This window comes from Prionailurus viverrinus, chromosome E3 (assembly GCF_022837055.1).
Source record: "Prionailurus viverrinus isolate Anna chromosome E3, UM_Priviv_1.0, whole genome shotgun sequence".
In the NCBI taxonomy this organism is placed as follows: domain Eukaryota; kingdom Metazoa; phylum Chordata; class Mammalia; order Carnivora; family Felidae; genus Prionailurus; species Prionailurus viverrinus.
Window position 1 is genome coordinate 32,389,402 of NC_062576.1, and position 16,824 is coordinate 32,406,225.

At 52.3% G+C, this 16,824-nt stretch overlaps 1 long non-coding RNA gene across 4 annotated transcripts in view; it reads left to right on the plus strand.

Moving 5' to 3' along the window:
• LOC125154185 (uncharacterized) overlaps nt 1-16,824 on the plus strand; it is a 68,365-nt gene that overhangs the window by 51,139 nt on the left and 402 nt on the right. Inside the window, exons 3-6 of one of the 4 annotated variants that reach the window (XR_007147710.1) lie at nt 14,945-15,184; nt 15,355-15,530; nt 15,795-15,963; nt 16,112-16,369. This is a non-coding gene — a long non-coding RNA (uncharacterized LOC125154185). Of the gene's footprint in view, nt 1-14,944; nt 15,185-15,354; nt 15,531-15,794; nt 16,370-16,824 lie in introns of all 4 variants that reach the window. The other 3 variants (XR_007147708.1, XR_007147707.1, XR_007147709.1) reach the window with 3 other exon arrangements.

Consider the following 16,824-nt stretch of genomic DNA (forward strand, 5'->3'; position numbering starts at 1 on the left):
AATCAGGATTAAATGAGCTAAGGATATGTATAGAATACGTGGCTCATAGGGGGCCCGTTAAAGGTAAGCTGTCAGGAATTTCTCTTCCGCCGCCCACCGCCCCCCACCCCGCCCTCCAGTGAATATAGTTCCAAGTTAAAATCTTCTAAACGTATTATAAAACAGTTTATAACAGGCTTGGATGGGCCTGGCTGGTCGTAGTAGAATAAACATGCAACACCAAACTTTGACATTAACGCCTGTACCCTTGACACCCTGTATTCTTAATCTAAATTCCGAAAATGCAGCAGAAGAGTGGTAGCTTGGAATAACCCTGGGAAATGGTACCACAACAACCTCAAGAGACACCCTCTGTGTTTGCTCTGCGAGAGGAGGGACGCGGGGCAGCGTGGAGAGATGGAAATCTGTAAAGACAGTCTTCTCCATCTGCACAGAATTAAAAAGCCGTTCACAAGTGTGAGGTCTAGAAGTGCTGCTCTCGTGAAGGCCACCTCCTCCCTCCCTCCCTCCCTCCTCCTCCTCCTCCTCCTCCTCCTCCTCCTCCTCCTCCTCCTCCTTGGCTGCTCTGAGTTTATCCTGGGACTGAGCTTAGATGTGGGGCCGGGTGGAGGGTGTCCTGGGATTTCTCCCCACCCGGCGAGCCAGGGGGAGGCCGCAGGCGGCTCGGGGTCTGCGTGTTTGGAAAAGCATCCCAGCCAATTATTTACTCTGCGTCTGTCTACTGCCGGCCCACGGTGGCCACACCGGGCCCTCCAGATGCTTCCAGCTGGCCATGCCGCCTGGCCCACCGTGGGGCCTCGCCCGCCTTCCCCACTCAGGCTGCTGGCGTGGGTTGCCAAGGCGACTCCCCCTGTCCCCCCAACCTAGTCCCCCAACGCTTAGAACTTTCTGTACCCCTCCCCGCCCTACCGCCACCAACCGCTTTGAACTGGCAGGTCAAGGACCAGAGCAAGCCCACAGATGCCTTCTGTTTTGTTCTGTTTTCTTTTGTGTTGTGTTGTTTAATCTGAGCTGGCAGTTAAGACTCAGGAGGCTTCCCGGGGAACTCTGGATTCTGGTCTGTCTTGAACAGATCGGAAGGTCCTGCAATACGGGGTCTGCCTTGCCCCCAGCGGCGAAAATTGGCCCCTGCTAGGCAGCATTTGGGCCCTTATCTGAGTTTCGGTGACCCCCGGACCTGGGTGCAAGTTAATTATTAGGGAGGGGATCCCTGGAGGCACCGAGGCGGGGGTGGGGAGGAGAGGATGCGGGGAGACCGGGCGTCAGTGGGCCGGCGCTGCTGCGGGCCCACTGGGCACCTCTGGGAGACGACACGGAACACGCCTCAGAGTCCTGCTGCCCGATGGGCACGGATGGGGAGCCACCATTATGTACACACTGTTGACGTACCTGAAGGTCAGCTGCAGGGGGGTGTGGCAGGGCCACCCCAGCGCCCGCCGCACCCTTTAGATGGGGCCTTGTTCGGCCCTTTGCTGCAGTCCCCGCCCCCCCTCCATGGGGTCTGTCTCCCCAGCAGGGGGCCGTGGATTCCTTCCCTGAGTCCTCATTCGCATATGGCTGATTTTCATACCGAAAACAAACATCCCTCTCTGTTCACATCCCCTCCAAGGGTGGGAAAGAGGACTATAGGCCAAGGATGCTCTGTGGTTAGCTCCCATTCAGGTTCCATGATTTTCTAGAAGGACTCACAGGAACTCAGGAAAGTGCCGTTCTTGCTCTGACAAAGGGTATAGAGGAACAGCCCGATGAAGAGGGAGGTAGGGTCTGGCAGGGTCCCGATCACAGGGTCCTCAGTCCCCGTGGACTTGGAGTACATCACATGTTTGTGTTCACCAGCCCGGAAGCCCCTTGAACCCGTCACGTAGGGGTTCGTCTTGAGATTTCATGATTCCATAGGCATGATGGGCCACTGGGGAGTGAACCCAGTCTCCGGCCCCTCTCCCCTCCTGGGACCTTCCCATCTTGATCTCAGTCACTTGGCTGGTTTTTCTGGTGACCAGCCCCCATCCTGAAACTGTCTAGGCTCCCTGCCTGGAGTCATGTCATTAACACACGGAAAGACCTTCTATCCCTCAGGAAATCCCAAGGGTTCTAGGGGCTCTGCGTAGGAACCCAGGACAAAGACCAAATACATACTTTTTAAAAAATGTTGTATGTATTTTCGGGAGGGGACACAGAGAGAGAGGGACAGAAGATCCGAAGCAGACTGTGTGCTGACAGCACAGAGCCCGACGTGGGGCTCGAACTCACTAACCGAGAGGCAATGACCTGAGCTGAAGTCAGACTCTCAACTGACTGAGTCACCTAGGGTCCCCCCCCCCCCCCCCCCCCCCCGGCCAACACACCAGATACATACGTTTTAAGATGCCCTTCCTGCTTCTACTGTTTTCCCAGCCTCCTTCAGCTTAAAGATGTTTCATCCTTACTGGAGAGGATCACCTGGGGCCCTGGGCCCTGGAACACCTTTCTTTCCTTTTTTTTACTTTTTAATTTTTTTTTAACGTTATTTTTGAAGGAGAGAGAGACAGAGCATGAGTGGGGGAGAGGCAGAGAGAGAGGGAGACACAGAATCCGAAGCCGGCTCCAGGCTCTGAGCCATCAGCACAGAGCCCGAGGCAGGGCTCGAACTCACGAATTATGAGATCATGACCTGGGCCGAAGTCGGACGCCCAGCCGACTGAGCCACCCAGGCACCCCTGTGGAACACCTTTCTGAACCTGAACCTCAGCTGCCTCTCTGCACGTGGGGATCCCCATGGGAGTGGATGAGATGAGCAGGGACATGTGTGAATGGCCTGGCGGGGGGCCAAGGAGCCACACAGAGCAGCGGTGACCTCCATTACTGTTCCCATCTTAGAGATGAGGAAACTGAGGCGAAGGTGGCTTTGCCCAGAGACACCTGGCTCGTGGCAGGGCAAGGCTGGCTCTCTGAGTCCCCATCCTGTGTTCCAGGATGTTCTTAATGTTCAGCCTCATGTTTCTAGTTCCACCAGCCTGAACTGCCCCGGGGGGTACTGTGCGCATGCCACACCTTGCATATCTCAACTCTGCCCCCCCCACCCCCACCAGACAATGCCCTTCCCACTCTTCTCCCAATGAACCCTGGCTTCACTCGGAGCTGCTTCCTCCTGGAAGCCTCCCCTGACTGCCCTTTCCCTCTGGGGGCTCTCCCAGGAGCCCAGTCTGAATCATCAGGGGCCCTACCCTCCCGGAGTTGGCACTGTGTGGAATCACTGATGCCTCCACAGTGAGGCAGGTCTAAACAGGCAGAAGAACAGAGTCTGACACCTCAAACCCAGCTGTGAAGGAATTACCCGGATAATTCGGAGAAAGCAGACCCAGGGACCTGGCTTCTGGCTGCGTTGACTGTCTCCCCACCCGCCCCAGGTGATACAGGAGCTCTGGTGCCTCTGCCCCGGTGAGTGTCCTTCCTTCTCTCCCGCCACGGGGATCAGACGTGGAAACATAAACCAGAGTCAAGAACCCGACTGGCTGGCCCTCTCGTGGGAAGAGGGCGCCTTCTGGTTGTGCCCCACGTGGGACAGCTTTTGCAGGGAACACGTGCCCCTGTGCCTCTCCGGGGAACAGGACTCTGGGGTGAAGGGGAGGGGACCCGCAGCCGTCAGGAGCCACAGGGGAGACTCCGACGGTGCCCAATCACCTCCGACCTAGCCAGGTGGAATTTATTCCCAGAGAGGGCTGATTCACCCCTCACATGTCATTTCAGCCCCTCCTGGCCTCCCTGCCCTTCCCAGGGACTCAGACAAACAGAGGAGCGGGGAAGGGAGGTGAGGAAGTCAGTGGCCGGTTGTGAGCTGGGGCAGGGGAGCCGAGAGACCCTCTTTCTCTCTGCCAGGGCCCTTTGGGGCTCAGGGTCCAGGCCTTTCTTGCTCGGTCCTTGGATATCTTTCTGTGCAGATTCCCCGTGCATGGACGCGTCCTGCCTACTGGATAGGCTCCACCAACCACTGGCCACATGCAGTTTGCTCTGGCCACAGGTGGCCCCACAAGAGGTCGGCCAGTCGTTCTGTGGAAGCCGCCTGGGAGATGACTTAAGGCCTCTCCTTCCTCACTCTCTGCCCGCCTTCCAGAAAACTGGCCTGGCTTGGACTTGAGCACCAACCCCCACCCCCACCCCAGGCTGACCCGGCTGTGGCCCCACTGCCAACAAAGAGGAGACACTGGAGCCCAAGGCCACCACGGCTTGAGGAAGCCACGGCGTCACGGTCCTGGGGAACCACCTGGAGAGGCCCGCTGGTAACTCTGGGCCCAGCCAGCCTTGTTTGTGCAAGATCCACTCCTCCAGTTTCGGTGGCGTGGGCGGTGAGGCTGTGTTTCCAGTCTTCCCCACGGGGCGTGTGGCCACACCAGGCACCTACATGCAGACGAACCTCGTAGCCAGGCTGGGTGGCAAGGTGGTCATGTCAGAGCCCCCAGGGGAGGAGGGAGAGGGAGCGGGAGATGGGGGTGCTCACGCTCCTCTGTCCTGCCTACAGAACAGTGGCCAAAAAGGCTTGGGGGAACATGCTCTAATTAGCTGCTGCTTTAATAGCTATTTCCAGGCGGTGGTGGGTGGGAGAGTTTTTATAGGCATGTCCTCTGGAGGTAGGGTTGCTAGATTTAGCAACTAAAACCAGAGAATGTCCAGCTAAATAGGAAGGTCAGATAAACAACAGATAATTTTTAATGTAAATATAGCCCGTGAAACATTTGGGACATAATTCTGCAAAAAAAAAAAAAATATTCATTGTTAATCCAACATTCAAATTTAACTGACTATCCTCTGTTTTTTTTCTGGTAACCATATCTGGGAGGTAGGATAACCCACAAATTTTGAGGCTCCTACCCCTTTGGCTTTTCCTTCCCGCTGCCTTATATTTAGTTGTGCGTATTGGGGGAGAGGGGCTCAGAGTATTTCAATCTGTATTGACATTGGTGATGTATGTCTTGCTGTGTCAACTTTGCTGACATACAAACTGGCCTCCAATTCACGTCCTCCCAGCTCCACCCAAGAGTGAGACCCCGGCCACAGGAGCCAGCTGCTCCTCCTTCTGGGACATCATGGGCCACTTCAAATGGTCGTACGGGTTGTACACAGTTCAACGCCATATTTGAAAATACGTCCCTCGGCAATTGTGCAGTGCACGACCTGCACAACCTGCACAACCCCATATAGCAACCCAGTTTGTATGTCTAGATTTTGACCACCAGGAGCTTGCTTTCTCTCATTTACTCCTCAAATTAGGCCGCCCAAGGGACACCGTCCCATTATCCCTAATTCTCTCCAACCAAGGACAACTCGGGCAATCTGGGAAGGCACTGTAGCAGTGTTTAAAAACAGTCAAGTGCCCAGGCTGTGCACAGAAGGGCTTTTGATTCTCAGCGCCGACCTGACATCTGCTGGAGGGGCACTCCCTTCCCGCTGCCCGGAGCGCGCAAAGAGCAGGATTAAAGATTTCCTGCCCGCCTGCCCGCCCTCCACATCCTTTCCCGCTCCTGGGCCTGGCCAACCCCCCAACCTAGGCATAATTTTAGAAACTTAATAGATGCTGTGCCGCACATTCTTGGCCTGGAGCCTGTGGGGGCAGTTCCTAAAAGAATACAGACATTTCTTTCTTAGGCCATGCCAATAGAGATCCTCTGTTTTCCCTGGGGACAGGTTTCTGAGGGGCCATTGTACACGGACAGGCCCCTCACACACTTGCTCCTTTGTGGGGTCCCCCACCACCCCATCCCACCCGGGCTGGATTATTTTGCAGGGCTCGTGCCAGCTTCTCTTCGCCTTTCCTGCGGCCCCCAAAGCTCCCAGGAGCAGCGGGGACGGGGGAGGGGATATGGATTCCAGGGCCCCAAGTGGCGATGGCTGTGAAGATCCCTTTGCACATCGCTGGGGTCATTTGGTGTCTTGAAACTAAGTGACGGATGAGGGCCTCTGGGCCTGGGCAGGATTTTAGGATCCGGAGCTTGGACGACAGTGAAGGCTTTTGTTTCCTCCCCGAGCCGGGAAAGCCTTACGTGGTCTTTTCAGATTTCAAGGAATTGCCTCGTTCCTGGAACGGGCGTTCTCCAGGCTTCTGGAGTTCGAGGGAGCAGCGGGTAGGACGAGGCACAGCCGGAGGCTAGTGTCCTGTGACTGATGTCTCTGCAGCACTTGTGTGCCAGCCTCTGGGTGCAAGCTTCTCCCTTTGTCTTGTCTTCCCTCAACCGTAGCAGATGGGCGACCTCTGAGAGACCCATTTTACAGATAAGGAAGCTGAGGCTCCAGGAGATAAAGTGCCCGCGGTCACGCGGTGAGAGAGCGGCACAGCCGACACCGAAGCCCGAATCCTCAACCGTGAGCGTGCCCCCACCTACCCAAGTCTTTTATCGCTTGTTTAAAGAAGAGCGTCGCTGAGATACCGTTCATGTGCCATGCAATTCCCCCGTTCAAGTGCACAGTGCCCTCCGTGGCTTTCAGCATCTCGAGCTGTGCAGCTCTCAGCGGTCAGTAGAGCCCGGTTGAGAATGCTCTCGTCATCTCGAAAAGCACCCCTTCCCCCTTCTCTGTCACCTCCAGTCCCCCTGGCCCCTCCCCTCCCCTGCCTTCTGTCCCTATGGATCTGCCCCTCCCGGACACCGCATGTCAATGGAATCAGGCAAAATGCGGCCCGTTGTGTGTCCGGCTTCTTTCACGGAACGTCGTCCGCATCGGGGCGTGTGTCAAGCTTTGTTCCTTTTACGGCCGAGTAATGTCCCTGATGTGGACGGACCGCACAGTCATGGGTTTGTCCGTGGATGGACCCTTGAGTTGTTTCCACCTTTCGGTTATTGTTAATAGTGCTGCCGTGAACGTTCCGGGCAGGTTTTCAGTTCTCTGGGGAGTCCCGGTTCCTAAGAAAGCTGTTCTGGTGCCTGCCGCTGTGCCTTTCTCTTGCCGGGACTTCCCTCCCTGGGCTTCCCCCCTGCCCAGTCAGGTCTGACCTGCGCCTCCGGCCCCAGTGCACATCCCTTTTCTCACAGTGGTCACTCTCTGTTCTTCTCAGCTTCCGTCAGAGGCAGGGAGGTTGCTCGGCCCTTGCGTCCTTTGCCCCGTTACCCTCTTGCTGTGTGATGTCGGGCTGCTCACTCAGCCTCTCTGGACCCCAGTGCCTTTATCTGTGAAATGAGACCTAAGTCTGACCCCGTGGGGCTGCTGTGGGGGGCGAGACGGTAAGAGCTCTGTGTGCGGGGAGCCTGGAGCGTTGAAGACGTGCCCTCTCCAGCCGGGGGTTCTTACCCGGCCCAAGTTCCAGCCCCAAGCAGGCCTTGGTTGTTGTCCTAAACCACCCTCGGCCTGCCTTCAAGGAACAGTGCGAGAGTGCAGGTTTTCAACCGCGTGCAAGTTTACCGCCGAGACACATTTAGCAATGGGCCTCTTCCGTTGTCACAGCGGGGTGAGGGCTGCTCCTGGCATCTGGCGGATGGAGGCCAGGGCGGCTGCCAAGCGTCCTTCAGGGCACAGGACGGCCCCCAACGGAGAAATATCCACCCAGCTCCACCTGCTAACAGCGCCTGATCGAACGATAGTATCGTCACTCCTTTTTCGTGTGTGCATTTATTTCTCGATCAAGATGCTTTTCGTTGACGCAGACGGACACAGAACATTGCGTCAGTTTCAGGTTCTAGCCTGTGGAGGCGATACTTGTATATGTTGTGAAATGATCGCCACGATAATTGCTACTGTGTAATTACTGTCACGCCACAGTCACAAAAACTTTTTCTTTTCTTTTGATGAAGGCTCCGGATCTGCTCTCTTACCAGTTGTCAAATACACACCTCGATAGTATTACTGAAACAGTTTTCTTTAATGTTTATTTATTTTTGAGAGACAGAGAGAGAGCACGAGTGGGGAAGGAGCAGAGAGAGAGAGGGTGACACAGATTCAGAAGCAGGCTCCAGGCTCCGAGCCGTCAGCACAGAGCCCGACGCGGGGCTCGAACTCATGGACCGCGAGATCGTGACCTGAGCCGAAGTCGGCCGCTTAACATGACATTCTCGTGACTCATTCATTTTACAACTAGATGTGTTTGTTTTTTTTGTTTGTTTGTTTTTAATTTTTTTTTTCAACGTTTATTTATTTTGGGGACAGAGAGAGACAGAGCATGAACGGGGGAGGGGCAGAGAGAGAGGGAGACACAGAATCGGAAACAGGCTCCAGGCTCTGAGCCATCAGCCCAGAGCCCGACGCGGGGCTCGAACTCACGGACCGCGAGATCGTGACCTGGCTGAAGTCGGACGCTTAACCGACTGCGCCACCCAGGCGCCCCTACAACTAGATGTTTGTACCTCTTGATCGTTTTCATCCATTCGGCCTCCTACCCGGCCCGCGGCCAGCCACCGCCAAGCTGTTCTCCGTTATCTGTGCGTTTTGTTTGGTTTTATTTGTTTGTCCTGTTTTTTAGATTACACATGTGAGTGAAATCATCCAGTGTTTGTCTTTCTCTGTCTGACTTACGTCACTTCGTGTGATGCCTTCAAGGTCCATCTGTGCTGTCGGAAATGGCCAGATTTCCTTCTGGGTAATGGCCGAGCAGTATTACTCTGTATATATTCACCGCATATTCTCTACCCATATATCCATCCGTGGACACTGAGGCTGTTTCCGTAGCTTGGCTGTTGCGAATAACGCTGCAGTGGGCACGAGAGTGCAGATATCTTCCCAAAGTAGCGTTTGTGTTTTCTTTGGGTCAATATCCAAGAACGGAATTGCAGGATCGGATGGCAGGTCTGGTTTTAATATTTTGAGGAAACCTCCACACCGTTTTCCACGGTGGCTGTGCCGGTGTGCGTTCCCCCCAGCAGGGCACGAGGGTCCCCTTTCCTCTACGTCCTCGCCAACACCTGCTGGCTCTTGTCTTTTTGATTCTAGCCACTCTGACAGGTGTGAAATGCTATCTCCTGGTGGTTTTGATTTGCATTTCCCTGGTGATGGGTGGTGATGAGCCTCTTTTCGTGGGCCTGTTGCCCACCTGTCTGTTTTCTTTGGGAAAAAAGAGTTCCGATCCTCTGCCCATTTTAAAATCGGATTGTTTGTTGTTTCGATATTGACTTGTATGAATTCTTATCTTTCTTTGCTTTGGATATTAATCCTTTACTGGGTATATGGTTTATAAATAGCTTCCTCCATTCCGTAGGCTGCCTTTTCGTTTTGTTAATTTTTTTCTTCTTTCTTTTTTTTTTTTTTTTTACATTTATTCATTTTTGAGAGACAGAGAGAGACAGAGCACAAGCGGGGAAGGGGCAGAGAGAGAGGGAGAGGGAGACACAGAATCCGAAGCAGGCTCCAGGCTCTGAGCTGTCAGCACAAAGCCTGACGTGGGGCTCGAACCCACGAACCACGAGATCGTGACCTGAGCTGGAGTCGGACGCCTAACCGACTGAGCCACCCAGGCGCCCCAATTTTTTTTTCTATGCAGAAGACTTATAGTTAGATGTTGTCCCATCTGTTTGTTTTTGCTTTGGTTCACCTCGCCTTTGGGGTCGGCTCCAGGAAAAAATCATCATCCAGAGCTATGTCAAGGAGTTCACCACCTGTTTTCTTCTAGGAGTTTTATGGTTTCAGGTCTTATAATTAAGTCTTGAATACATTTGGAGTTAATTTTTGTGCGTGGTGTAAGAAAGCGGTCCAGTTTCACTCTTTTGCATGTGGCCGTCCAGTTTTCCCAGCACTGTTTATTGAAGAGACTGTCCTTCACCCACTGTAAGTTCTTGCCTCCTTTTGTCGTAAATTAACTGACCTTGTATGCGTGGGTGTTTTTCTGGGTTCTCCGTTCTGCTCTATTGATACTTCTGTCTGTCTCGATGCCAAGACCACAGTCCTGATTACTGTAGCTTTGTAGCATAATTTCAAATCAGGGAGTTTGATGCCTCTGGCTTTGATCTCAAGATTGCTTTGGCTGTTTGTGATCTTCCGCGGTTCCATACAAATGTTAGGGTTGTTTGTTCTATTTCCGCAAAAAATGCCGTTGGAATTTTGACAGGCATTGCATTGAATCTGTGGATTGCTTTGGGTAGTCTAGACATTTTAACAACGTTAATTCTTCCAACCTGTAAGCATGGAATATCTTACTGTTTATTTGTGTCTTCTTCCATTTCTTTCATCAATATCTTTCAGTTTTCAGTGTACCGGCCTTTCATCTCTTTGATTATGTTTATTCCTAGGTATTTTATTCTTTTTTTTTTTTTTAACGTTTATGTACTATTAAGAGACAGAGAGAGACAGAGCATGAGCCTGGGAGGGGCAGAGAGAGAAGGAGACGCAGAATCTGAAGCAGAGTCCAGGCTCTGAGCTGTCAGCACAGAGCCCGACGTGGGGCTCGAACCCATGGACTGTGAGATCATGACCTGAGCTAAAGTCAGACGCTTAACCAACTGAGCCACCCAGGCACCCTGGTATGTTATTCTTTTTGATGCCATTCTAAATGGGATTGTTTTCTTAGTCCCTCTTTCTGATAGGTTGTCATTATTATATAAAAATGCAGCCAACCTTTGCATATTGACTTTGTACCCTATAACTTTTTTGAATTTATTAGTTCTAATGGTTTTTTGTGGCGTCTTTAGGGTTTTCTGTGTATAAAATCATGTTGTCTACCAATAGTGACAGGTTTACTTCTTCCTTTCCAAGTTGAATGCCCTTTATTTCTTTTACCTCCCTAATTGCTGTGGCTAGCATTTCTAATACTTTGTTGAATAAGCGTTGTGAGAGTGGCTATCCTTGTCTCTTTCCTGATCTTAAAGGAAGATCACCACTTCCTTTTCACCACTGAGTATGATATTAGCTGTGGGCTTTTCAGACATGACTTTATTGTATTGCAGTATGTTCTGTTCATACCCACTTTGTTGAGAGTGTTTATCATAAACGGATGTTGAATTCTGTCAAGTGCTTTTTCTGCATCTATTGAGATGATACATGATTGTTCTCTTTCCTTTTGTTAACATGGTGCATCGCGTTGATTGATTTGTGGATGTTGAACCATCTTTGCATCCTTGGAGTAAATCTCTGTATATATTTATTTATAAACTGGCCCTTCACCAAAATGGATTAGAAATAACTAGGGGTGCCTGGGTGGCTTACTCAGTTAAGCATCAGACTCTTAATTTCGGCTCAGGTCATGATCTCACGGTTTGTGACTTCAAGCCCCGTATCAGGCTCTGTGTTGACAGCTGTGGAGCCTGCTTGGGATCCTCTCCCTCTCTCTCTCTCTCTCTGCCCCTCCCTCATTCCCTCTCTCTCTCTCTCTCTCTCTCTCTCTCTCTCTCTCTCTCAGAAAATAATAAATAAACTTAAAAAAGTAACTAACAAAGATAGCAACAAAACAATAGGATTTTTTTTTCATGAGGAAACGGTCATAAAAAAATAGGAGAAAAGGAAAATAAAACATCACCCATGTTAAAGCACACTACTGCTTACAGAGCTGGGATGTACATGTGGTCTGAGCTTCCCAGTGGCCAGAGCAAAAAGGGAAACAATCAATTTCAAGATGTTCACCATTCCAAAATTGAAAACAAATTAAGAGCGCAAGGGAAGTCTGGCTTTTCTGGATCTGAAGAACTCAAGGCTTTTCTCTTGTCTGCCTTTTATACAGGGGCCACAGCAATGTGCTCAAGCTGACAGCACTGTCCTCAGCAGCAGCCCTACACAGTATTGAGTGCCACATTCTCCAAAGCAGGTCTGTGACCTAAGGCTGAGGCCAGCTCGGCAAAGGCAGCCCTTTTCTAAGCATCTAACCTGAGTCTGGTGGTTTACTTTCCCGACATGATGGCAGAAGGCAAAGCCCCGTGCTTTAAGCAGTTCAGAACGGTGATGGGAACAGGGGCTCTGGATCCAGACCGCCTGGGGTCAGGATCCGGATTTTCTCCCCAGGTAACTGTGGGACCCTGGGCCTTTCACTGAAGCTTTCTGAATTCAGTTTCCTTATCCATCACGTGGGGTAGAGCTACTACTTACTTTACAGGGCTGATGGCAGAAGGACATGAAATAATACGTACCCAAGGCTGAGCCCAATGCTGGCAAATGTGGATGCTTAATGCATATCAACTCTTGTTCTGTTCACGGAGGGTGCTTGGTAAATACTTTCGGAACCCCTGCATTTGGTACGCGTCGTGAAGGATTCAGCCTTCGGGGTGGGGCATATGCTATGGGATCCAGACCTGCCCTGGAAAGCAGCGCAAGGAAGGTTTTGGGCTGTGGGACACCTGCAGCTCGACACGGTCAGTTGTGATCCTGCTGTGTTCCTGCTGAAAACCTTCTCTGATTCCTCGTCGCAGGAGAGCAGCCTTCAAATGCTGTATCCCAGGCATGTGGGGCTCGTCCCTGACTCACCACCAACCTTTCCACTCTACACCCACCTGCATCCTCTAGTAACTCCGGATGCCAGCCCGTCGTCAACTCACCAGGCCTTGCTCGTGCAGTGTCCTCTTCCCACGTCTGCCTTGCTCACGTAGTAAGACTTGCTCGAAACATCGACCCCTTTATTGTTTTAAAGTGTTTAAAAGTTTATTTACTTATTTTGAGAGAGAGAGAGTGAGAGAGAGAGAATGAGTGGAGGAGGGACAGAGGATCTGAAGCAGGCTCTGTGCTGCCAGCCCCGATGTGGGGCTCGAACTCACAGACTGCGAGATCATGACCTGAGCAGAAGTCGGACGCTTAACCGACTGAGCCACCCAGGCGCCCCTCAGCCCCTTTAAAAAGTGTTGAATTTCCTACCCACTAGGGAACAGTGGTTTCTTCCTTGTATCCTCCCCAGGTATTCCCCTAAGTCTGCTGTCAGAATGCGTATTCACTCATTCATTCATTCACTGATTCATTCACTCACTCATTCATTCATTCATTCATTCACTCATTCATTCATTCACTGATTCGTTCACTCTTTCATTCACTCATTCATTCACTCACTCACTCATTCATTCGTTCATTCGCTCATTCATTCACTCACTTATTCTTTCTTTCATCCACTCACTCATTCATCATTCACTCACTCACTTATTGATGCAATCCATCATTCATTTACCCATCGAGGACTGGGGAACTACCATGTGGCAGCCATTGTTCTAGGCACTGGGGTTGTAGCAGCGAGCAAAACAGACAAAATCCCTACCCTTGGGTTTCCGTGTCTCCAGCCCTCATACCAAGTAAGTGCTCAGTCACCCGCCCTAATAGAGTTCTCCAGCTCTGTCCCCTGCCTCCCTACCCCATGCCCTGAGTCCCAGGGACGCTGCAACCTATTTCCCCAAATGTATGTCCCACAGGCCCCCACCTCCTTGCCCTCGTTCCTCTGGCCTCAGAAGCCCCCCCGCCAAGGTCAGCCCCCTTGTCATCCCTGCTTTTCAGGGAGGCTGCTGCAGAACCTATCTCGGGTCCCACAGCCAGTATGCCCCAGAGGAAGGACTCAGATCCTCCTCGCTGCAGAGCTGGTGTGGGCAGTGGCCAGGCTCTCAGTGCTGCTGGGGCCTCTGACTCTGAAGGCCGCCCAGGCTCCAACCCCTTGTGAGGGACCTAGGGTCGCGTTTGCAGAAGGGAGACAACTTTGAATGATTCCATGAAGCCCCAGGGCGGGGCTCGGCCAGCAGTCTGTCAGGGAAGCGGGACATCTTAACAGAAAGGAAGGCGCTCGATGATCTAGCAGGCCTGGGTTCAAATCCCAGCGTCACCACCTGCTGAGTTCTGTGACTTGGCTAAATCACTTCACCATTCTGAGGCTCAGTTTGCTCTTCTCTAGAATGGGCTTTACCTTTACGGTCTCTACCTGTTGGGTTATTATAAAGACTAAGGGAGATGCCATCGGTAAACGAACACACCAACAGAATCCAGGGATTGTGTCACCCATCGCGATTCTTGTTCATGATTATTATTGTTAATAGTACTTTGCTCATCAGCATTGTTCAAAATAATAAGAGGGCTCAGCCACTAGCTTCAGGAGTTTACATTCAGCACTCTTGGCCTCACCTCCTCCAGGAAGCCCTCACTGACCGCTCCCTGCCCATGCCCCTAGAACCTCTACATCCTTCCTTTGTACCCTTTTCCCACTGACCCTTACAAATACATTTCGTGGCCTCTTTAAGTCCTCCACTGGACTCAGACTTGCTCTTGGCTCCCACTTGTTCTCCAGGGCCTGCGATTAGTGACTGGCCTCTTGTAACGATCAGTATTTATTTGTTGCGTGACCAAACGGAGAAAGGACAGTCTCAGATGTCCTTGTTCCTCCTTCTGGGGCCCAGAGGAGGACATTCCTGGGGTCCTCCTAGAGGAGACAGAGGTCAGGAATACCTCTGCAGGGCACCGATGTGGCTGAGGGTGCCCACGTGGGTGTCGGTCCATAAGAGGGATTGACTCCTGGCCTCAGAAGCTGTGCCACTCGCCCATGTGTCTTCATGCTGCTAAGGAGCTTCTGGGAGTGGGTGAGGCCGGCCCGGCACAGCCTCCCCTACAGATCACAGCATCTGGCACAGTGAGCTTATGTCCTGGGCCCTCTTTACTTGCTCCTTCGGGCGTTACTCCTTGCTGTGCAGCCTGGGGCAGGTCGTTTCACCTCTCTGTGCCTCAGCTGTGTCTTCTGTAAAATGGGCTCACAGAAAGCGTTTCCCCCTCAGCACGACTGTCAGGATTAGATGGGAACATCCGAGTTGCCCAGCTTGAGAACCGCTCCGAAAACGGGAGCTGCCCCTGGAAAATTCTTTAGCCTTATTTGTTCAACCCAGCGAGGATTTACAGAGCACCTACTATGTGCCAGACGAGCCGAATGCCAGGTCCTGGAGGCCCAGCGGGCAGGATCCTGTTTCAAAGAAGCCAGATTAAAAAAAAAAAAATGTTTATGAGACAGCTGGGGAAATGTAAACCCAGACTGGATGACATTGGATGGAATTCAGCAATGTGTTCCTTTCTTTCTTTCTTTCTTTCTTTCTTTCTTTCTTTCTTTCTCTTTTTGCAGTGCATTGTAGTTTCGTGGTTGTGTTTTTAAAAGGAATCCTCATCTTTTGAGAGGCTCAAACCAGCCTGTTTGCAGATGAAATGATCCGATGTCGGGGATTTGCTTCAAAGTCATGGCAGTCTCTAAGACGACAATGATTCCCCGGGACCAGCTTATTAAAAGCAAAAAAAAATCCAGTGGCAGAGGGGACGTGGGGGACCTGGATGAGATCTGTGAAGCCTCGGTGGATGCTGTGTGGATGTGAGTTTTGCAAGGTTGCAATCCCTTAACTAAGTGGGTAATGGCACACCTTGCATGAGCGAGGCCCTAAGGGAGAAGGTGGGGAGCAGGAGTCTGGGTCACAGGTCACGGGGTCGTCTGGTCTTGATGCTAACCGGTGGGAAAGCAGCAGCTTTTCATCTTTTTTTTAGCTATGAGAACCCCAGGCCCCATGGAGGTCCGTGGGGGTCCCTGAAGGCAGAGCTGATGCTGAGCTGTACCCCCATCTGGACAACGGATGGCCCTGATCCTCTCTGCTCAGAAATGCCCAGTGCGATGGATGGATGTGTGTGTCCCCACCACCCTCCCCCCCCAGGAGGTCCACAAGGTGAAACCTCACCCCCAGCGGGATGGTGTGAGAAGGTGGGGCTTTGGGGAGGCGACTGGGGGATGGGGGCAGAGCCCTCATGAATGGGATCAGTGCCCTGATGAAAGCGACCCCACGGAGCTCCCTGCCCGCTTGCACCGTATGATGACATCCGGGTCATCGGCCACTGAATCGGCTGGCCCCTTGACCTGGGACATCCCAGTCTCTGTGAGAAATACATCTGCGTTGTCTCTGAGCCGGTCCTACTGGGTCCTTCTGTCCTAGGAGCCCAAACCCACCAAGACATGCAGCGTGACGTGCTCTGGGCCACATTCTTCATGCTCGCAACCTCCCGATGGGGCCCGCGGTGCACAAAGCAGCCCAGTGAGAGAACACACCCACCTTCCCAGCTCTGGCTTCCAGATGGTGCCGGCCTGGCCTCCAGGTTTCCACGGTGGGGAAGGGATGCCCTCCCCGCCCTCTGGAGTCCCCGAGACCCGCCTGTTCCAGGCTCTGGCCTGGTGGCGGAGAGGGGAATGCTTTTTCCCGCCTTCCTCCGGGCTCCGTGACACAGGCACCTGGGTCACAGATGTGTCCCGCAGGGAGACAAAGGTGGCGATGACCTAACCACCCCCACAGCGGGCAGTTCCTTGAAAAGGCGTGAGTCCCCAGCTCTTTCGGGAAGCAGCTCGGCGGAGTGTATCAGGGGCCTGGAAAGGTGGACGCTTCCCTCTTCAGCGATCACACTTCTGGGAATTTGCCCGAAGGAACTAATCCTAAAAAAAGAGAAAAGAAAGACCACACCCCCAGGGATATCTACCAAGGTGACAAGTCCAATAGGAAATCATTGGGTGCGACCGGTAGGTTGTCACCCTTGTAGGCATTTTAAAAATGAAGTCAGGGAGGCTCTTTATGGAAGATATGGACTCTGTAATGCCAAACAGAAAACAGAAAACACAATGGCCATTGCGGGGTGGGGGGCGCCTGTTCCGTTTTCGAAAATGAAGACTGACGTCTTAAGGCGTGTTTCCTTTTTGGATGGTCCCGGGGAAGAGGGACGAGTGGAAAAAACCCGGGGAGGCCCTGGAAACCCTCTGGGAGGGAGCGCCCCTGGGGACAGGGCTTTGGCCTTTTCCACATCAAAAACTAGTTGACGGTTCAGACAGCCCAGCCTCTTTCCTGGAGACTGAGGCAGGCATGTTTATGTTTTCTAAAAGGTTTTAAAAGTTCTTTATGTGATTGCAAAAGCCCAGCAATGCGTGCTCGTTGTTTAAAAAAAAAAAAAAAAAGCACGGAATTGTATAAAGTAAGGCTG